The sequence below is a fragment of the Acanthopagrus latus genome, chromosome 21, assembly GCF_904848185.1.
Source record: "Acanthopagrus latus isolate v.2019 chromosome 21, fAcaLat1.1, whole genome shotgun sequence".
NCBI classification, from domain to species: domain Eukaryota; kingdom Metazoa; phylum Chordata; class Actinopteri; order Spariformes; family Sparidae; genus Acanthopagrus; species Acanthopagrus latus.
The window spans coordinates 18,624,526-18,648,464 of NC_051059.1; the positions used below are offsets into that span (position 1 = coordinate 18,624,526).

Here is a 23,939-nt window from a genome sequence, read left to right on the forward strand (position 1 = left end):
TTGCTTTTCTGTAATGTGTTTTGAGTCATTATGTTCCAGACTATGAAGTTCAGTGACTTCAGACAACAACAAGACTTTGAAGAAGTTGTTATTTAACCTCACGTAGCACCACAACATGTTGTTGTAGGCGGACTTTGTAGCCTTTGGGCAGAGCCTGGCTAGCTGTTCAATTCAAGCCTCGCTTCAGACTCACCAGAGGGTCTGTAGAAAGAGAAATAAAACGCTGAAGATAAAACCACAAAAATCCATCAGTCAATTTCAGAAACAGATCATATGTGCTGTATGCTACCTCGTTAGCTGTGTGCTGGAGCCTTATATTTACCTCACAGACTTTGAAAGTGGTATTGATCCTCCAATCTAACTCTTGGCAAGAAAGCGGATACTTGTATTTCCCCAAAATGTCAAGCTGCTCCTTTTATGCAATCTGTATCCATACTGACTGTATTGTGGATGGTGTTTTTTTTTTTTTTTTTTTTCCTTTTTCTCCAATTGGTGACCAACTGGCTTGTTAAAAAAACAGTTGGTATCCTTGGATGTAACTGAAGTCCCAGTCAGCTGCCTACCAAGCTCCAAACCAGGGTCAAATACTTCAATTTCCTGTGCTATGCTAACACTATTACCACATGGATCCACACCAGTGGTTCTCAATCAGTTATTTTATGCATTAAGTCATTACAGTATTCATGTACGGACAGCAGTCGGCTGAAATAGCAGAGGCTGAGATTCTGACACGACTGTAGTCATTTTATAAGCATGGATTTTTTTTTTCCCTTCTCAGCCGTCATCCTGTTAATAGATGGATGAGGCTGGCTGTAACATGAATAGCCTCAGAAAGCAAGCGCCGAGCTCTCGCTGTGACAGTATGTCCACCATTAAGTTAATATTATATAATGTCACTGTAGCTGTCAGTCAGAATTTGAGGCTGTGGGTCTGTGTGGACTCTGTGGGTGGTGGAGGTCCCTGTGTTTTCAAAGCACACTGGCACCATCCTGAGGCACCGCACAGCACCTGCATCCGTTTGAGGAAGCTGTTTATTTTTCAAGGTCTGTCTTACACTCTTGGATGATGTTTGTATGATATTATTTGAGCATTTCAGTGTTCTTCAGTATATACTGCAAGTTTACGTGGGTTTTTTTTTTTTTTTTTTTGAACAAACACAAAAACAATTCTCCACCCAACGCCAAAGTATTCAAATCAAACACACTTTATATCATGTTTTAGGAAGATCTGTGTTAAATCCTGGTTTGAAGGCATTCTTCTGGACAGCTACAGGAACAATATCATGCAGGCAAACAATAATACACATAAGAGAATGAGCAGTATTGAAAAATAGTGGTGTTGCAGGGCTTTTGTGTTTTTGTTGAAGTGGGACTTCTGTTTCCTGACCTGGGGCTAAATCTTCTGTGCTATAAACAATGCAAGCGCATAGAAAAACCCTGCACGCTCCATTCACTGCACATAAACCGGTGCTTGTTAAAAAACAGCGTGCGGTGAGGATTTGTATACTGCAGATAATGTGTACAGTGAGTCGAGTCACGACCCTGTGGGGAAATCAGGTCGGCGTTCTTGACCCCCCAGCAGTGGGGACTTTTTTATCTCACAACATCCAGAAAATGAGAAAGAGAGGAATGTTTTTTGTGTGATTTTAATCAGTGTGCACACACAATTTAAAAAGCATATTTCATGAAACCCATTTTAAGGCTGATTATGATTATGAAAGAATAAAAAACACAAAAATATAACTACCCCTCAGTCTAAATTATGAAACACACGGAAATGAATCTGACCCCCAACTGAGAAGCAATGATCCAAAATGTGCAAAGTGTTGTATTAAAATAATACAAATAAAAAACTGAGAACTGTGACATTATACTTTTACATTGAAATATGTTCTTAGATTGTTGGTCTTTGTAATGGCTATATCAGTAAATTAGAATGGCACATCAACAGAGTTGGAGGGCTTTCTTGAGATAGACAAAAGGTCAAAACTGATAAAACTAGTGAACGGCTTTCATAATTAAAGGAAAAGTTCACCCAAAAATTAAAATTTTGTCATTTTTCTTCTCACCCTCGTGCCGATAGACAGTTGGGTGGATTACTGTGGTCCACAAAACATTTTCTGGAGCTTTACAGCAAAACAGCATGACAGGATTCTTTTCAACATGTTGACAGGGTGTAGATCTTAAGTAGAAAACAAAGAACAAATACATAAAATGGCGCCATACAGCTCGTCTGAAGTAGTCCAAGTTTGTCCAAAACGCGTTGTTTACACCACTCAATTCCCAGATTTAAGCTTAGCAGCTCTAGGGAGGATATCCCCTTAAAACAGGGTGTGAATAAAGTCTTTTCAAATCAATTTTTGGATCTTGGGGCTTTCAGAGACTTGGATTACACAGGATGAGCTGCATGGAGCCACTTTATGGATTTTTTCGCCGTGAGGCTCCAGAAATGTTTTGCGGACTACGAAACTTCACCGGACTTTCCATCGGCATGCCTGGAGATGAGCTCACGATGACTGAACTTTCATTTTTTGGGTATGAGCCTCTATATTACCGTTGACTGAGTAGTACAGTGGAGGGGAGTAAACTTAATTATCCCCGCAGGAAATTTGTCTTGGGCACAGCGCTTCAGTCCTTTGCTTCACATCAAAAACAAAAGAGCATCTCAAAAACACGAGAAATATTTGATACGATGCCAGACAGCAGCTTCAAATAAAAACATCTTCAAGCATTAAAGAGATTTCAACATTGACAACATGGTAGAGAGTGCAGAAGTGCCAGGTGACATTCATGGAGACTGGAACAAACGATGGCTTTAAGGGTTTTGATTTGCACTTCAGCACACAGCCCATGAGGAGTGAATTGATTTTTTTTTTGTGTGTACCATTGGTGGAATGCCCCTTTAAGCCAGTGTTCTTACTTCTCACACTCTGTGTCCGCCTGTGATGATTTCTGTTGTTTTCATCACAGTCTTGGTTGTCCGGTGGTCGGGACATCTGCTGCCCTGTGGGCAGCTCCTCCAGTCTGCTGCTCTCTCAGTCCACCAGGCGGCTCTACGTTCTGTCAGCGGGGTGACAGACTAAAACCAGCAGCTCATATGTTTCCTCTTATGGGCCCGGTGCCAATGTTGGTCTATTTTTGGAAAATGAAGAGGAATAAAATGTAACCTGGACTTGGAGGGTGAATGAGTGTTCATCCAGGAGTGGATGGGTTTTCAGAGTGCAGTGACAAGGACTTGCTTGGCACCAGGGGCTAATTTATTAGCAGAAGTGCACGATCAAAAGGGCCTGTGTCAGTGGATACTCTGCACGGTGGATAACAGTATTTCATTCAGTTGGCAGAAACAGGAGCTACCTGTCTCTCTCTTTTTTTTTTTCTTTTTTTTTTGGTGTGAGATTTTTTTTTTAGGAAAATACAAAAAAACCTACCTACAAAATGGAGAAACAAGCCTCCATCACTCTAAATTGTACTTGTTGAGTGTAACAAGTTCTTTTGTGTCCCCTGTTGTGTTTTATTTTAGCCAAAAACAACAAACAACATGATTATGGCGCTCTGTAGGTGAAAAAGTTGATGTTTCTTCGGTTGGGGTGAGGGGGGTGAGGGGGGTCCCTTTTACTCCATTGACCAGCCCAGCAGGGTGCAGAGTGTGGATGACACTCGAGGGGTGTCTGGCGTTTCCTCAGTCTGTCGGCCTCGATAATTTGAGAGCTGGTGTGACATTTCATCTCGTACTGGGTGAAGGCAGGAGGAATAAAGAGACTGTTTGGGGCTTTTGGCCGAGTGCTACCTCTCAACACTTGTGGTGTAAATAAGGATTTTGTTGCCTCTTAGCTTTGATGCGTTAAAGACATTTCGCACAATGTCGAGTGCGAAACTCTTACTGACAAGGGATTTTTTTTTTTTTTTTTTTTACCAAGAGCTCCATGTGGTAATATAATCATGTCTTTCACAAAGCAGAGAACCTCTCCCTGTCCTTGAGAACGACTGAGCCTTTGGAAGATGGTCATGAGACTATCATGTGTCACCAATTGGTTGTTTGTAGTTGCCTGATTTCAGTGATGCATTAAAATAAGAAGGAGGGGAAGAAGTGAAAAGCAGAATAGTTGAGATGGAAGAAAGATAGTTAGTTAGCTTTGCTGTATGTTGTCGTTGAGTTACAAGGGTGCAAACTCCATAAAGGGGAAAAAAAAACAAAAAACGTTTATGTTACAAAGCAAGGAAACAGTCGTCTACACAGTAGCCACAAAGTTACCTTTGAGGAGGTGGTCACAGTATAAACAAGCATCATCCAACTCAGTTGTTTGGGCAACCATATGAATGACGCAAAAAAAAGGTATTAAAGTGTAACAAAAGTATCCCCAAGGAACCTTAAGGCATCACCTTAAGACAAGTATTTACACACAGAAAAATAAAGGTGCTAGCTGTAACCAAAAGTGGTTCTTTGGAGCAATGCCATAGAATAACTTTCTGGATTCAAAAAGAACCCTTAAGTGAGAGTTTTTTGGGTTTTTTTGTTTTGTTTTGTTTTTTAAAATGGATAATCAGCAGTCATCATATAAAAACAAGCAGCGTGACGTAGCACTAACAACAGCTGTCACTTCAGTAGACAACTGGCGGATGATTTGCTCTGTGGTAGATAAGAAAAATCGACAAACATGCTTATTTCTCTTGTCGTTTTCGGCATCAAATTCAGATATGAGCATATGTTAGCAAAATGAGATTGATGACGTTAAACATTAAACATTAGATTGTTGTTCATGTTGTAAAAGATGAACAAATCATGGCCCCGTGGTCCTGCAAAGTTTCCAGTAATAATGATGAGGGCGACATGCTGTAAAGTAAAACACTCTTCAGGGTGCTTGTGACACACGGCGTGAATATTCTTCTGTATAAATATTGTTGATGTCTAATCCGTTGGCATTTCGTGTGTTGATTTTTGGGCTGATGAATTGTAATTCGTGCCTCCTAATGATCATTATCTTGATTCAGCCACACAACTCTTGTTTCCGTACCGTCGCGTTTGCACATTGTTCATGGTCGTTTGTATATGATTCATTGGCTGACCTTGGCCTAAACAAGAGCATCTTGACATCCGGATCGATATTCATAGCGAGGCGAGCTCTATAGCTCATGATAATAACATATCGATCGTGCTGGTCAATACAGGAGTTGTCAGTGGAAGTCTTGGTGGATTTCTCTCTCTTCTGCAGCAATCGCAGCACCAGTGTTTTTTTGTTTTGTTTTTTTTTCTCACTTCACCAGTGATGAATTGTGACGATGCAAACTAATGTCTGTGCTATTGAGACATCTTGCCCCAAGTTCAGCCACATTACTGCAATAGTTAGATCTCTCTGCTGGCAGCACTGACAGCAGATTGTAAACTCAAACTGAACCCAATGGACTAACACCTTGTGGAAGCATTGGTTTGTGATCAAAAATTCAGTTTGAACGCTTTCCCCCGTAAATATTTTCCTTTCCCTCTAAAGCTGATGCTAGCAGACATCCTGTTTCCCTTAGCTTTGGGAGTTGAGGCTGATGGCTTGCAGCATCTGCAGAAGGCTCCTGTGGGTTTCAACCTGACAGCTTGTCTCCATGAAGGCTTGGTAATGAGAGCGACTGTGTTCATTCTGTCTACATGTGTCAGAATGACACACACACAAGTGTTTTTGGAGCCTGTGTACACTGTGGTTCTCCTTTAGCATTGCCTGACACGTTACACCAAGTAACTACATTCAGCCATTTATCTGCAGCATCTATTTGTTAAAGTTTGGTGGTGGGAGAGGCAGTTTTTAAAGAGTCTCTGGTGCGAGCTTACGGCACGCATGTGACAAACGTATAGTAAAAAATACAGCGCAGCGACACTTTCAGGTGCTGATTTTACAGTCATTGTTGAGGTTACGGAACTGGTTCTGGGTTAAAAATGTGATGGAAGCAGTGATAGAGATGTTGCATGCACTTGTTGAGCGATACGAACAGAGAATCAAGACATTTTGGAAGCCAATTTAAGTTTATTTAAACTTGCATTAATTGAGTTGGCCACTTGGGGGCAGCACAGCAAGTTATGAACCTGGGAATTTTTACCTGGGAGAGCAGCAACTAAAGCTTAATGAGCGGGCAGCAGGCCAAAAGCGCACACCTGTTGTATTGTGTTATGTTGTGCTAGGGATTCCAGCTTCTCTTCTTTGACTGGCATCCTGCACGAAGAGTCGCTCTGCTCAGATTATGCAAAATAATCAATAAATCCTGCGTATGAAAAAAACAAACAAATCTACACTAAACTGTTCCATAATATGCGCTAATTTTTTAATTTTTTTTTTTGCCCTTTCTTAAAACAAACATCTGGCAGGTCATCTGGTCAACAAGCCTGACTTTTCGCAGCCATGCTGTAATACAATATTCAATTTATCACCCCATAAAGTTAATCTGGACAGCAGCTGCGTACAGAATTTAGCCCTCCAGCCGATGTGGAGCAGCATTATCGTCTATCTGAATGTTTTGTTCGCCAGCTGGTCACTTTCTTTGTCTGGCTGGTGCTGTGCTGCAGCAGGAGGTTGGTAGAGTCGCAGGTCTGGACCAAAACAGGAAAGCTGGAGGATGTGAAACCAAAACAGTGAGCTCAGAGACACTAAAACACTAAACATAAGATGGTGATGTAATACTCTGTGACTCGTCATTCTTACCAGCAACTCCTTACTCATCACATGTGGTCATGTGATACACCGTATGTATAAAGACATTGATCACGGGCTGATTTCTTATAAAACTTGCCTACAATTACCAGCTTTGACATCAGCTTGCAAATCATTACTATTCATCTTCAGTGAAACAATTGTCGTTATCTGACAAAATGTCATAAAAAAGATTTTATTCATGAGCTAAGAAATCAACAATAGGATGTCAGTCTGTAAAAGTGGAAGAATCCTCCTGTCTTCTGCTGTGTCTAACAATCAGATGTGAAACAAGACTTTCCAAAACAAAATGATACAAAATGATACGATCCAACTGCTCTGTCAGTGTTGTTTGCGTTGCTTTCACTGTTAAGCGGTCTAATTATGACACCCACAAATCGTGAACTGATGATGTATATCAGTTTGAATCTGATGGTGCTGCTAATGGAGACGGATGATAACACAAACTAATCTGATACATCAGACGGGAGTCGACAGCGAAAGCCTTTCTTCATGTGTTTTTCATCCATCTGAAAATTATTAACACACCATTTCATCATTTAAAACACGATGGTCCACAAAAACAAAACAAACAAGAAAGAAACAGGAAAAAAAGTAGGAAAACACTTTTTTATTTTCCTCAGTGCTTCAGTGTTGGTTTCTAAATGTGCGTGGCCTTGAGGCGGCCTTGTGATAAAGGCAGAGACGGCGTTTCACTCAGTGGTTGCTCGGCATCCTACGGTGGCTGAGCAGGAAGAAAGCCTTTGAATTAGTCAGCACTCTCAAAGAGAGCAGGTTGTTGCTCACCGTTATAAACACCTTTGACCCTGCTTGACCTGCCAGTGAATCCATCGTGTAGGTAACAAACCACTGCGCTACTCCACAGAGATATTGGAAAGTGAAGTATTGTAACTATTAAAGGGTATTAGGGGTTTCGTTTTTTTGTTTTGTTCTTTGCACAGTTCTGCAGTATTTATCTATTACTTGAGTTTCCATATTATGCTACTTTTACTCCACTAGAGTTTAAAAGTGAAGTATTGTACTTTTTAGGCAAGGCAACTTTATCTTTGTAGTGCAAACCAGACACAAGTCAATTCAAAGTGCCACACAGGGGCATATACATTAAAAATAAGACATTAATTTAAATTGGATTTAAAAGAAAATTAGATGACGATAATCCTTTAAAGTTTTGTGGCAATTTGTTCAGTAGTTTTTGTGTAATTCTGCTGACAAACCAACAAAACAAATGGATGCCATGGAAATATATGCCAATAAAAAGTTAAGGATTAAAAGAAAGTGCATTTAAAATGCAATAAAAACAAAGCACTATATTTATTTGACAGCTTATTAAACTTGAAAAAGCATTTCAAGATTTTTGATAATAATGATAAAATTGAAGATTAAAGCTATGATTCCAACTTTTATTTTTGCCCATGATAAAAAAAAAAAAGGTTTGCCTATGTTTATAAGTTCCTTGAATTTCCAATAAAAAAAGTAATTTTTCCTCCTGAAGGGGCACTATGTAGTTTTGGGAAAACTTCAAAACTCATAAAGTGTTTATTTAGAATTTTAATAAGGTTATAATAGAAACTCAGAAACAGTTATTTGATATATTTCCATATAAACAAGCCATCCTCAAGGGGGAATAAGTGTGAGGGATGAAGTTTTTTGTCCGACCCAACATGCAGAGACTGGAGACTGAGATCAGTCCTAAGGTGGTTTATTCAGACAAACAAATCGAGAAGCTGGGAGTGAGGAAGGGAAGGCTGGAGCGGTCCGGTGGCCATGTGGAGGGACTCCAGGTGAACAGATGAAGCTGTGAGCCGAGCAGAGAGACACAAAGAAAAAACACATAGCAAATAGTAGAGACCCGGGGTATTACAGCCGGAGGTGATGAGCTCATGATTTTCAGGTGCATCTCTCTGCTGCAGCAGGAACCAGAGGCCACGCCCACGATTACGGACACACCTGGCCAGGGAGCAGGTGAGGGAGAACACAACAACACAAAAACCCCCGATGGCCACAGCCAACACAGTGGCAATAAGTTCCCCATAACATGTTTGATGCAAGAAAGGTGGCTACTTAGTGGGGACGCGGTAACATAAATGAAGTAAACAGAATGTTTACTCATGGAAATCAACAAGTGATGATTTGTCTCTCCTCTTAAAACATCTTCCCCAAAAACAATGTAGCGCACCTTTAACCCCTCACATTGTATGATCTAAATGACTGTTGGAAGCCTAAATAAGTCAAACTCGCCGATATTTCACAGACAAAGCAACAATTAGAAGGTCTAAAAAATGGTTATAAGGGTAAGTACTGTGAGGGTTTCTTTGCATTTGTTTCCCAACCCCACAGATTTATCTTGTGACGTGTCACAGGGGCACTGGCCCCTCGGTCAGGAACCTCTGCGGAAGCTTCTTCCACCGTCGCTCTTCAGACAGTATGTTTATCTAAATCCAAGGAAGCCAGTCACCTCCCATCACACTCTGCTGGGAAAAACCTGGACTTACAGTCACCAGTTGTGACACGTACTATTTTAGAAATAAACATCCATCACAACAAATGTCAGGCAGGAAAGTTAGAAGCTCGCATTCCAGGAGGCCGGATGTTCACTGATACTGTCTATGAGACTGTCTGTGGATACTGTCTGAAAGCCCCTGGAAACTGCAGTACACTCAGAAAAGTTTGACCATTGTCTACTTAAAAAAATTATGGCAACAAAGTGACACTTAATATAATTGAATAGATTTTAATTACTTCAACTTTGATTAAAAACTATTGATTTGATTAAGTATTTTAAACAAAAATTTAATTAAATACAAAATACGAAATAATGAAATCATCGGTTGAAATATTTTGGATTTACTAATAATATGGCAAATATTGAGTGAATCCAAATCAATTTTACAGGTGAAACTGATTAATATTTACTAGGTATCAGATTGTTAGTAATTTAGATGTACTAAATATTTGTGTAAAAGTGATTTACATTTACCAATTAACTTGGTGGAATTAATTTACATTTACTAATTATCTGGATTATATTGATTTATATTTACTAATTTTATGTGTGAAATTGATGCTAACTTTCTAAATATTGTGACAAGAATGAATTGGATTGAATAAATAAAATAAGTTGCATCACCTAATAACTTTGGACAATGTTACTTTATTCAAAACATTTAAACTGCAATTGTTATTCATCTTTTCATAAATTAATTGTTCGAATCAACTTAGAATTGGCACCACATTACTTAAAACCTATTCAATGTTATTGATTGTCACTTTGTTGCCATATTTTTTTAATGTTGAATCTACTTAATATCACGCCTTCATGTTGCAAGAATTTACTGAAGGCCAGTTAACAAATGAACATAGAGTAGAACAGCAGGTAAACATTTATTTGCGCAAGTCTGGTTACACATACATTTTTCAAATTTGTCTGTTTTTTTGTTTGCGCGTAAAATGCCAAAATACAAAGAAACAGAGAAAGAGAGACAAAATAACGTGTGCATTAGGGATATCTATCCTGGCAATCTGTTACGTATTTTGATCAAGGCTTATTATGAAATGATATAACACTGACAAGAAAAGATGTTCCTCCTAAGTGCAGAATGACCTATGACCTCTGCTCATCACTGCCCCAGCATTGAGGGACAGAACACTTACGATATGAAAACAAATTAAGGCCACAAGCAAGAATTACAGCAGCGAATCCTTCAAGTGAGTATGACACATTCTAATGAACACATCTGACGTGTAATTAACTGCAGCACTAAAACTCAGACACTGCCTTTAAGTAGACCATGTTATAGAGACTTAACAATTCCAACACAACACACACAACTACATCAGGTAAAACAGATGTATATGTATATTTCCAAATTTTCTTTCCAGAATTGAAGCTTTGAGGCCTGCAAACAGAGCCATAAATTATTTCTGGAGAAAAACAAAGGCACTTGCTATTTGAGGCAGGCGAGTTGCACAGGTAGCTTTCTCAGTGTCAGATAAGTATAGCTTGTGCTCACAACTAACATTTAACAAATCAGAGGCAAAAACATAGCAGAACACTGTCCATCTGACAGTTACTTGTGCCAGTTATAAGTCTAAAGTATAATATCACACTTTTTAAATTAGTATGGATAACATTATCTCTGAACAAGACTTAAGACTTATGATTACTGAGCACTGAGCACAATGTATATAGGGACCCATTCTTAAGCCAGTAGCTTGCTCTTGAGGCTGTTCACTTTTGGGGAAAGCTTCAAACAATCCAGTTCAAGGAAGAGTTTCTGAAAGGCTTCAAAAGTGTACTTGAGCTCCTTGGGATAGGCAAGATCCACTGCAGAGGTCAAACCAATGAGCATGGCACAAGCCTTTGGAAAGTTACCCAGACCAGTCAGGACCTTTGTCCCGTCAATCACGATTCCGATGTCCTCTGTAGCCTCTGACGGATTAGTCTGGCTGCTGTAGATTTTCATGTCTTGTAAAGCAAGATCCTGTGCCACTCTGTCTTCATCTGCATCCTAAGATAACAAGAACATTTTGTACTTTAGAATGTACAGCTAAAGGAGATGGTCCTAAATAAATAGAGAGGATGCATTCCAACTTACATCATACTCTTTAAAGAGCTGATCGGCAGATTCCCCGAGGTACAACATCAGACACCTGATGACAGTGTCCCTGGTTATATTGATGGTAGGATTGCTAGGAGCCTGAAATAACATAAATTAACATTACTCAAGGTTATGGTGCAGTTTTTAATGCTAGGAGGCTTAGATGTGTTATTTTTTTAGAAACCACTGTCAATGATCCTTTATGTGCTGTCTGAGAAACCAATCTTATGAAACACTGTGTTAACTGAGGTTTTCAGAGAACCAGCTATGACTCCAGAAATTCACTGGTCCTGGAAAAGAAATTTACATTTTATCTGAACTTATGGTGAGCTGGAAGGTAAGTTGGTGGGTGAGTTTTGTCACCTTTGGACAAACTAGCAGCTTCCGTGTTTCTGTGTTTTATGATCAGATATGCTGCTATTTGAACCTTCAAATTTAGATTAGAGGAAGAGGAGCGATACCATTCTAACTCTATTTGAACTCATAGAAATACTGCCAAAGTAGGTTATTTCCCAAAAGAATGACAGCTGGTGCTTAAGAGCAGAGTAATGTAAAACGCATAACGAGCACATTGTTTTCAATCGGTGTACAAAAATGAAAATATATTTGCATGAGCTAAGGGAATGGTCGCATTTTTGAGAACATGTGATGAAGTGTATACAAACTGCTGCAATTGAAAATATATGCACTCATCCAATATACATGTTTATAGACAGCCATAGGCTAACATTTCCACCTGCAGATTTAATGTAAATATAAATAAAAAAAAGTTATCTGGCCAAATTAAGGATACCTTGAGTAGGATAGTCTGCAACCTCAATCCCATGGTTCCGCCCTTTGAGTGGAAGAGGCTCAGAAGTCTGGGAGAGTATTCATCCAGCTTGGACATGAACTTTGATTCCAGGTGCACCGTTGTGATTCTGTGAAACTCATCCTGGATCTAAAGAACAAACAATGTAACCAGAAAACCAAATTTTATCTTGACATACCTGAAAACATGATTTATGAGATGACAGTAATTTAGCATATTTTGTATCAAATAGTTGACACCTCACAATGGCACAGGAATGTTTCTGATTGCCATTTCCTTATTACTCACATTAGATGCCTCAAATAGAGCTGGCCATCTGGCTTTAATGTCCTCTAAGGTGGGTGATTGGTTCACTATTTCATTTCTTCGGTGTGCAAAGGTTTTGGCCATCTTGTACCGGTCCGTGAGTAATTTGATACCGGGCCGCGAAGAACGAAAAAAATCCGTTTTAGTTACTGTTTTTATTTTATAAACCGGATATTGGTTTACTAACTTCCGTCTGTTCCTGTCGTCGCGCTTGACAATGAGGGACTGACTCACCGCAGAGAAACAAACCCAGGTTCACACCGAGTCTCTTTGGAGAGTTTTAATTAATAATCCCGAGTCTCACTGTTCACTTTAAGCGGTCAGCCCCCCCTCCCAACCTGTCCACGTTGCAATAAAGGTTGCGGCCGCTGATTTACAGACTAAACACATTTTACAGTTCGGGGGTGCTGCGTGTATCGCACATCTTTCACAGAGACGTACAGTGACCTGTCAGTCACCTGAGCTCTAATCAGCTTCCAGAGGTGGAAATGAACACTTTCACAGCCTCAGGGAACTGCAGCAGAGAGACACGGGCTGCCGACCCGGTTTTAACTACTGTAATAAGCACATTGAGAGAGTTAAATATTCGCAAATTCTTGCGACTCGCGGAAGACTCCCGAGAATACCGCCGCCGCGTCCCCCCCCCCCGCACACCCGCACCTCGCCACCCGCAACTATGGCTACAACCACAACCACTGCTACCGCCGCAATTACCGCCACTAAGAAAGTAGTAAAGCCGGTGAATGTACCGCTTTTGACGGTTACTCAGGTATAAAGTAATGCTCGAGTGCAGTATATACAAAAAAACAAAGTGTATAACTATATACTCACTTCTCAGAACAATGTGACTGTTAGCTAGCTAGCTTAACGCGGGGGAGGGGTGGAAGGTCCGACTGACTTCGTGATATTGATTAAACTTGCATGTAAACTTGCTAGGTAACTCTCGATAATGCAAAGCAATGTGCATCTGCTGGGGTGTGTAGCTACAAAATGTTGTTATTGAAGCCACTTACCTTGAGAAAATGGCACTTGACGATGACTGGCAGACATCAACGTCCCTGTGGCGCAAATGTCTTGGGCGGAAATGTCCGTCATTCAAACCAGTTGAATAAAATTTATTGATTTTTTGACATTGTTAACTTTACTGATAAAATATAATTAAATTCTACTCAGTGATTTTCAGCTGATATTATTCAAATAAAAATGCATGAAATGCAATAGATAAATCATTCAAATTTAATTAAATCAACACAATAGCATACCAAACTGCACACAGTCTTTTTTTTCATGTAAAGGTTACTAGTATTTATTTTGTAAATATTAATTTAGCCCAGTCACACTTTTTAGAGTGTATCAGTGTTTACTCACACAGTGTCCTCCCACAACACTGAACAATTTGTTCCCCTTTAATGCGCTTGCACTCTGCTGAAATCAAAAAGGGGAAAGATGCAGACGGAATCACTCAGCGGTGCTTGGTTGCTGCGAAAGCAAGATATTTATGATCTTTGCTCGCGGGGCAGCACATCACGAACTGATCTAGAGAGAGCAGGGGCACGCTCGGTGAGACTTTTTTTTTTCCAGGAAGAGGGGGACAAATGGCACGTTCAGTTCACAAGTGGACTGAAATGAAGACACGAGACGCTGAGGTAGACAGGACAGGTCATCCTTCAGTTTTTGAAGTGACTCCGCAGTGCAATCCTGTCTGACAGGGTATGAAAAAGTTAGGATACCGCTGTGGATGTTTGTCACATGTTCTGAAATATGCTGCACCGGGGTGAGGCTCAGTGTGAAGCTGTGTGTTCGAGAGAGAGAGAGAGAGAGAGAGAGAGAGAGAGAGAGAGGCCGGGTTGCTTGTTTGCCATTTTCCAGCTGAGTGATCGCACTGAAATGTGGCTGTGTTCCGAGTGGTTGGAAGTCCTGCTGATGGCCCTCGTACATCCCTCCGTTTTATATGTCTAAACAAAAAAAAACATCTTTTGCTCTTTAACAGCACTGGAACATTCTTATCGAGCCTCTCTTTGAAGTCAAAATGAATGAATGAGACAGAGAGAGGGGAGAGGAGTAGGATTTTCAAATTAAATCCCCAGCAGGTGATGATGACTTACGCTGAAGATGATGCGATTTTCCCATAAAGGCCCCCTCATGACATGAGGTGCTGTCACATGACGTGAGTGTTATCCCGGCCGAGAAACATGTCGGGTGAATACCACGACAGAGAAGGCAAATAATCTCACGCTTGCAAATTAATTGTCCTTGCATGCAGCAGCCAAAATTCCACCCGGGACATTTTCTGTGATTTTGTGCGGTTCCTGTGCTACCGTGATCGGACTGGAGACTTCAGACGGCAGTCCAGTCAAACACCAGACAGAGGACAATATTATCTTTACTTGGATTACTGGCAAAGCCCCCTAAGCCACTAGAGTTGCATCTATTCATGAAAAGTTTGTTAGGGCTTAGCCTCCGAGAAACCTATGGCTGCCACTATCAGAGGGCACAATGGTCACACTGTTCCTCATCCACGGAGAATTAAGGGGACCAATGAATGGCAGGATGCTTTAGGACCGGGAATCTCCACTAGAGGGGACTCCCTGGCACTGCGGTGAAGGTAACATTGGTGCCCTCGGTCAAAAGGAGCTGCGGTCCATCTGCCACTTCAGACAGACACTGACTATATTTCAGCATGCACACGAGTTTCCCACTATAAAGCAGAATATGACAATATTATAGATCTGATACAGATTGTAGGATGGCAAACTTATATTTCAGCCACTTAACTGCGTACAGGCTCTTATTATTTTTGATTCCTTTCAAATGGCTACATAGTATAAAGGTTGTTTTTTTTTTTTTTTCAGACAATCAACCAATTATGTATAATTATATTTCTAGCAGTTAGGCTGACACAATTTATAGTTTTCCCCAGTGTTGTTGTTATTATTGTCATTATTATTATTGACATTTCTATTTTGTTGTTTTGCTGAGCCAGCTTCTGTTTGCATTCATACATTGATTCAAAAGGAGAAGAAGACAAAGACATGCATTATTAACCCCCCTTCAAGATACAATATGTAAGAATTTCAGTTGAAGACATTCAAGAATTAAAAGTTATTGACAGAATATGAATAACAGCTCCGGCATCTGTATGTTGTGTTGCAAACTGAAGAAGGCATGCTAACCAACTAGCCTCGACCTGTCCGGGTTTAACACTCCTGCGCTCCAGATGAAACTCCCAGTCTCAACTGCTAAATAAGGCTAACTAAGCTAACAAGCTGACAGCAGCTATAGTTAGCAGTGCTCCCCCAAATCGGAAAGGTGGTCAATTCTTACATATCGTACCTTTTAATAATTTCTCTTTTTCTTGATGAGATGGTGATATATCGATGTAGACCAGATTGTTGTTACGTCGCTGCCTCATAGGTGCTAGAACGGCTGTCTTGGTGGGTTGTTTTGGAAGACGCTTGGTTTGGGTTCTGCAGCTGCTTTTACTCCCTCCGGGCCGGTAAGCCAGACAGTTTGCACAGTTTACAAGACCGACCCTTTTCCAATGAGACATACACACAACAGAAAAGCCCGATTGGTCTCTCCCGCCATTGAATGAATGGCGGGAGAGACACACATACTTTTAAACGCCATGAAAGACTATCGAAAGGTTTTTTGATATCTACAAATATTGTGACACCAACCTTTTTAGTAAGATGGCTGAGGGAATCAAAGAGGGAATGTTTGTGGGAACAATCACTTTCATAAACAGCTTAGTAGGAATGTTATCTTTTGGGAATAAGAGCAAAAAAGATTTAATATTATGTGCATATTACTTCACTGTAAGATTTCTGTCCATTTATTATGGGCTAATCACAGTATGGTGCACCACCTTTGAGGCAAATGCCTTCTTTCGTAGGTATTTTATAACAATATAGCTTAAAAAAACATGACTTGAATTTAAAAAATACAAAGTTACATTGGTTTGCAGAGCTCGACAAATTTCCAACCACGGCAAGGACGCCTTCTGCTCAAGTAAGCCCGGGCAGAAAATCTGAGAATACTCTGTGGATGACTGAATAGGAGTAATGAAGCTTACATGGAATGTGCCCTCTCCCCACAGCAGAAAACATTGGGATCTTGTCAAGTTGTTTTTGTCTAACAGCACTATAATCTCAAGGTCTTTTGAGTGCTTCTGAGAGACAGACGGGGAGAAACGGAGGGAGAGAGAGAGAGAGGGAGAGTGAAAGACAGAAAGAGAGAAAGTGTGTGTGTGTTTATCAGACCATAGGATTCGCACAGACTGCCAGCTACTGGAACTAATTACATTTTCGGTCAACAGACTCTCAGAGAAAAAAAAGTTTTGCAGATATGTGTGTGCGCAGTTAATGTTTAACATTTAGGGTCTGATGTCATCACGCCCTGCAGTATACACTTCAGGCTGAACACAGGGAAGACTTGACTATAATAAACTCTTCCACCCCCAGGAAAACTGGAGTCAGGGCCTCGAGGTGGAGCTGATTAAAAAACCGAGGGAGCAGCATGGTGCAGTGCGATGCGGTGTAGAGTTTACAGGCAGAAGAAAAACAGTGAGCACAGCGTTGTCAGCTTAGCTTATTGTAAAGAATACATACATGAATATATGTTGCCGTGCGATGAGTCTGTCACACCCACACAATACGTCACAACATTCAGCACAGTTTGACTGGAAAGCCGCTTAATTTCTGGGCACTGCACTGCTAGAGTTCGTATCTGCTGCTCCTCCACACTGTAAGAACAAATGTATCGAGTTATTACTGAGATTTATTTTGTTGTTTAACTTCCATCAATTAACAGAATGGTAATCCATACTTTAAAATGTCCATATATTTGTGTTTACCTTGTTATTTTTCCAGTGTGGTAGAGTTTTATTCTGTAAGAGGTCAGAGTTTTGTTGTCCAGCTTCCGTGTCTGTCACTAAATTGAACAAGTGGCACCGCAGAGGGTCCACATTCGCACTTTTCTTACTTTTGTCACCTGAAAACTAGAAGTTAGTTGTGAATCAGGGGAACGATATCTTAAGCAGAAGACACCTCCGTCCAGCTGCCAGCCTTTGCTCAGTCACTGACATTGCAGTCTGTAGATAACTGACCATAGTTTGGTTGGCAGTCAATTGCAGTAAAACCAAACTTTTCCCCTGCAAGTTCAGTTAATGTCATGTCAGATCAGGACACAGCTGGAGGAGGACCTTCAGAGAGCGTTCAACATGAGTTTGCAGGAAATGTACTTGGCCAGAATTTATTCTATGCTCCCATTCAGCCCAGTGTTTCTGCAGCGATACAAGGGCTGCAGCAACCTGACCTCACATCCTTCCGATTCACACGACGGCTGTGTTGTTTCTTCTTTATTTTACTCCAATTTACGCTCATTACACGCCGTAAGTGTGGTCAAGGCTGCATGTAACACCAACGCTCCAGAAGCGGCACAGTAGCCACATTAATAATATAGTCTTTGAGTTGTTTTGCCCACTTTCTGCGTGTGTTATCAGCATAAACACACTTTTTTATGACTCATTTGGATCAGGTATCGGATGCTGCGTGGCTGTACAGCCCTTTTGCCGCTCATCACTTCCAAATGTCAATACAGCCGATCTCGTAGCACGGCCATCGACCAGTCACGTGCAAACATGGCTCTAATCATTAAAAGCAGCCACAACATGTAAGTACTGAATTCACTTACTGGTCTGTTGTGCTTCTACAGATCCTTGTGGCTCTTCTCACAAAAGCTTGCTAATTGCAGACAGGATTGCGATTTGTACGAGGCTCTCGCAAGCTCGTGCGCGCATTGCAAGTGTGGCGTTTGTTTTTGATTAGCGAAACTTGTCAAAATGAACAGGAGACGGAATTAACTCGCGTTGTAAATCACAGCTTACATGTTGATGAAACAGGCCTCTGGGAAATGAAAGGGGAATCAAATCCAGCATTCAAAATCTAATGAACAGGGTCTGAATTAAAAAAAAAATAATGAAAAATAAAAACTGGCCTCAGTAAGATCTGAACATTTCTTTTGCTTTTTTTTTTTTTTTGGTGGCAGGATCCTGTTTTTAAGATTAAATATAGCCGCAGTTAACTGGATAAAGCCATGTACCACTGGAAGGTTTCTCCTCGCAGGAAAAATCTCTGGAAAACAATTATGGCTGCATGCGTGTTGGATTCACGCATGTGCTGGCCGTGCCATCCTCTCGCATGACTGCACGATTACCAGAACCTACAGTTAGCGGCTTGTTTTTCCCTCTGTGTCAAAGGTTAAACGAGCTTTCACGGACAGATTGTTCCCATTTGCTTCATTTACTTCAATAAGAATCAACCCTTTAGCGAGTGCTGTCTTTCAAGAGGAGGCCACCGAACTGGCTCCCCGTCAAGCCTATAGATTATATAACAGCACTGAGATTCTCTCTTCACTGCGGCATGTAGAAAACTTGGCACGGTGCTGCGCTAACAAAGGCAGCCGCTTGTGTCTAACGAAGCATGGCAGTGTTACTCAGCAAGCAAAACATGTTTGTTACCAGAGACGGGGCTGCTTATGGTGCCTTTGGTAAATGCCCAAGATCACAGCCCAAATTGATTATTACAAAAAACAGTGAATGTTACGTATTCGAAGGGTTTGGTGTTACGTGTCTGTATCTGAGTGATAAGCACAACCACACTGATTTTATTTTGCAAGTGGAAAGCAGATCTTTGTTTCTCTGCTTTACTTGAACTATAGGAATGTGTGACGCAGGAGTAGCCATAATTGTTGCTGGTGTTTTAAAGTCAAACAAAGTTCCCAAAATGACTTTAAAAAAAAGATGAGCGGTGCCGTATTAACACATTACTCTTAAATGCAAATTAAAAATTCACTTTTGACAAACGACTCCGCTCGAAAAACGGAACAGCCCAATCCGGAGGACGGCTCTCTCTAATCAAACAGAACTCACACTGTATCAACAAACGTTAATTGACTGAACTGTAATTTAAACACATGCAAATCTGACGAAATTAAGGCGAGGGTTTAATTAGTAAAGAAGGGGCTCCTCTGATGTGTGTGACGCCGGGAGGAAACTATAGAAACAGGATCCTGCACATAAGGCTGTTTTATAACAATTTATGTAGCTCATTAATATTCACGCTTGTATAGTGAGCCGATTTAAATTCCGATGTAAAAGGAGGGAGCCTGGTGGCCATATTTACCATTGTAAATAAAACTCTACCGCATGCATAATTGTCAGATTACTATGCATGTGGCGCAGTTTGTAGCTCTTTGTGAATACAAGGTGCCACTGTTTGCTCGTCTTATCCGCGGTGTTGACTTTTTTGCGTTTGTTTTCCTTAATTAAAAGTCTGTTTGGAAGCAGTGACTTTGTGAAGGAGAATTTTTGACCTTCTTTAGTTTTTGTTTGTTTTCTTAGAAATGACTTTGAATTGCCGTCTAAAAATGGGGGAGCATTACTGGAGATTTATTTTACTGAGGCATGAAAACTGTGCTCTCTCTCTGTGCTCTTGTCTCTGACTGGATGTGCAAGAGGATACACGCTGGCATCAGCGAGGAGCGCCAAGTGACGACAATATATCTTCCCGCAGCAGCGTGTCTCTACATCTCAACTGAGGCTTCCAAATCTCCTCTTTTTAAAAGGCAAAACTATTTCACACTCCTGTAATTGATGGTATCACAGGAGGGATCGTGTTGCTCCGACTCTGACGTGCAGTTGTTTGCAACATGCATGATATCCCAGCAACATACCCTCTACACGCTGTAATCCTAGAAGTGAACGTCTGCCACCTTCATGCCCATCCCAAGGAGAGCAGGAGAAGTTATGTGGAGCAAAGGTCAAGTTCCGGGAAGCTTTTGGAAAGAATCCGTTGTCTATGTATTTAAAGAAAATGTTGCTGGGATATGTTTGTGAGCACATGAAGGGTGAACGTAGGTCATCATATTTTATCTTCTTCATCGCAGTAAACTTCTGACTTTAAACTACAGAACTCGCTGCCAGACCAAAACAGATAAGAGAGGTGAAAAGAAAGGAGAGGTAATAAAAGAAAAGCCTACTAACTGTAAGAAAAACACTAATTATTCTGTTTCGTAATCGGTATAATTGACGACAGCACGCTGTAGCTCTTTACTCCAGTGAGCCTCGACTTATCTCAAAACCCAAAATCACCTTGACAGTTCCTGTGACCTTCTAGTTACTGAACTGTTGTGTTGGTGTTAAGGAGCATGAAGGATCTTTAAGACAAATATTAACACATGAAACATATTACCTTGTTAAAAACCATGGGGAACGTCCTTTCAGAGGCAAGGTCACTCACATGTTTCATTGAATGCATCATTAAGTCCGGTCTCACAGAATCACCACAAGCTACATGGTCGGTGTTTGTGAGTCACCGCGCGTGCACATTTTCTTATTCCCACGAGCATTTGCTAACAAATGAGACTCATATTTTTGGGCAGATTTCAGATGAGCCATAATTCTTATTCTCTCTTTTGTTGTTTTTCGATTATGATTTTATAGTTTACGACATCCTGTTTGCACCACAGTGAGTAATCAGGAAACAAAGACCCGGCTTCTGCAAGAATAAATGACAACTGCTTTTTAGATTGATGGTTTGTGTGAGGCCTTTTTTTCCAACTGCACGCTAATCATAACTATTATGCAGGCGGCTCTGACAAGATGTCCAACAACATAATCAACTCATAGAAATATTGCAAATGTAATGTTAGACAAATAACACCACTATGTTTGACAGCAGTTGCCTATTCAAAACAACATGGCGATGATGGTGTCGATGTTTATCACAATGAGCAACCATCAATGAACGCTCCAGTGTTTCCACGGGCTGTTTACTCCGGGTGTAAAAATCCCAAGATTCATCACGATACGATATTTGCCTACATTTGCAAAGTCTGCCACGATACGGTTTCGATTCGTTTCGATACAGGGGCCTGCGATCGATATGAGACGATCTTGTATGCACATTCAACACAATCAGCTACATTATATCAAGCAACTAAAGTATGATTTGACAATTTTATTACTGAACTTCAGTGGAAATATTATTTTATCAGTGGTTCCAGACATTTAAATGGGAAACAATAAATTCTCTTTTAACTGAAAGAAAGAAAAAGTAGACCATCTTTTCACTGTAATGTGCCACATTTCCTAAATGCAAATAATATCTATGACTGCTGTATTCCCGAGAGGGGTGTAAATATTAACCTCATCATCGTTTCCTTGGCTGCTTGCCATTTCCTTCCGGGCGCTAGCTAGCACTGTGTAGAGAGGAGTTGCAATTGGATGGAAACGGCAACACAGACGCGCCATGGGAATTTCAAAATAAAGGCATATCTTAACGATGGCGGCTTTATGAATCGATGTTTTCACGTTGCATCAATGCACCCCTGCTGTTTAAGTTCTCTTAATTCAAGGAGAATTCAAATTATGAATCAATACGTAAAATGACAACTGTTCAGACTTCCAGATAACCTCTCTGAATCGAGCATTTTCAAAGCAGAATAACAAAGCTGGATCACTGCCGTGTGTTTGTCATCAAAGTGCCCAGAGCTGTGGAGAATGTGGCACAGTCGTAGAAAATGATCCCGCAGTTATCACTCCAAGAATACGTGTTTATTTTTTCTTTGCAAATTGCTGATTTGATGAAGAAGCCGAAGACGCTCAAGAACAAAGCGACATTTGAGTCGAGCGCAAATGTGCTCGAGAAATGATGGCTGTCGCTTCGCTGTGACAATGTAGATTCGTCTCCGCGCCGCCTGTTTGCTCTTTGTTCGGTCATCAAAGTGACAAACATCTACGCTGAAGGAAGATGAAAGTGGAATTATAGCTGGAAAAGTGAATTATAATATTTTTAAAATGATGTTTTCAAGCTGAGTGTAATTTTTAGATCTACTGGTGAGATAACGATATAATTTGTTTACTTCTTTGAAACAGTGTTCAATTCGCGGGGTCAGAACAAAGCAGCAAACAGACTGTTAGTAAAATTGGAAAATGGGCCTTCTGTTGTTCTATTATATTTGATAAGGCAGCGAAGCCACAAAAAGCACTCCCTCAAAAACTCTGGGTTAGGGTTAGGGTCAGACTCCTCTGGGTGAGGCTGAGCCAGGCTGCTAACAGTGAACTGATTCGCGTCGGCTTTTTAAGCAAGAAGTTGGGATCTAGTTAGGAATGTGAAATATACGTGAAAAAAAAAAAAAGTGCCTACACTTAAAAATAGTTTGCAGCTTTCACACATTTTCTCAAAAGGAAAGCTGCAGAGATTTCTAATTTTGTTTTTTCTCAGACACAGGAAGGGGGAAAATGTGTTAGGGAACAATGTCCAGCTAGTGAAAATACTCTAAGTTGATTACAGTATATATACGTCATATAACTTTTCACATGTTTGCAATCCCGATTTCCTGAAGATCAATATCAGAACAGGCAACTATGTTTCCCACTTTGGCACTTGAACATACGCACTGTACTTTTATTTTTATATATATATATATGTTATGATATGTCTCTTTTTTATATAAGTAGCTTGAGTTCCTTCTTGTATACTAATGTGGTTGCAGATAATTCATGTTTAAGCTTTTATAAAAAAAAAAAAAAGCTCTCAAAACATTCACAACACAGTTTTTTATTTATTTTTTTTAATTTGTATTAGCGTGTTATTTACTTGCTTGCTTTTCTAACAGAGATCCCTACATTCGCTCCACAGGAACGCTGTTTGGTCACCATAAAGATGTGATGTTTATTTTTCCATTCATACCCCAACAGGCCGCATCTCTTTCCTGGAGGCTTATCGTGGAACACATGATGAAGAAAAAACAATGTGTGCCCGTGTGTTTGCTGAGGTGCAAACACTCGATCCAGATAAAGCAGAAATGTGGAATTTTGTTTGCACAGACATAAACTTATGGTTTATGGTTTTCAGGGGCCGGTTTCACATCCTTTGAGCCTTGACATCTTCATTAATAGATAAACCAGGTATTAATAGATAAACCAGGCCTTTGTTTAAAGTAATCCTCACATCGTACCTGTTACTCATTTGCAAGATTCTTAGCTTTTTTGCAAACGTTGAGGTGACTTTAGTCGAAGAGACTTTGTATTATTATTGTTATTAATCAGCCCTCTTTTTTTCGAACTCTCCTAACATTTTACTGTTACACAGAACCTGTGTGTGTGTCTGAGTTATGCCCAGAGGTATATTTTTACCAGAGGTGGAAGAAGATCCTTAACGTGCGCAAAAGTAAAAATACCACAGTGTGAAAAAAAACAATCTCATGACCAAACACCAGTAAATCAGACGCATTAGTGACAAAACATACGAATATGTATTATTCAAGTCAACTTTCAGAGGTTTTATGTCACAATATGTCAGATCACTGCACGGCTATTATTAACAGATCACCATGTAAGTAGCATTTTAAATGTTGCAGCTGGTCGAGCAACTTTTCCCTACTGATGCATCACAATTTATGAGACAAATCACAACTTTTCATTCATAAAGTAGCTATAACTGTCAAATAAATGTAATATATAGGTGCAATA

The 23,939-nt window shown here is 40.3% G+C and overlaps 1 protein-coding gene across 6 annotated transcripts in view; it reads left to right on the forward strand.

The window, feature by feature from the left end:
- aqp4 (aquaporin 4) overlaps positions 1–23,939 on the forward strand; it is a 70,219-nt gene that overhangs the window by 41,262 nt on the left and 5,018 nt on the right. Inside the window, exon 2 of one of the 6 annotated variants that reach the window (XM_037084758.1) lies at positions 23,323–23,375. The exons of the other annotated variants lie outside the window; for them this stretch is intronic. The gene's annotated coding sequence lies outside the window, so the exon portion shown is untranslated. The remainder of the gene's footprint in view (positions 1–23,322; positions 23,376–23,939) is intronic. 6 annotated transcript variants of the gene reach the window in all.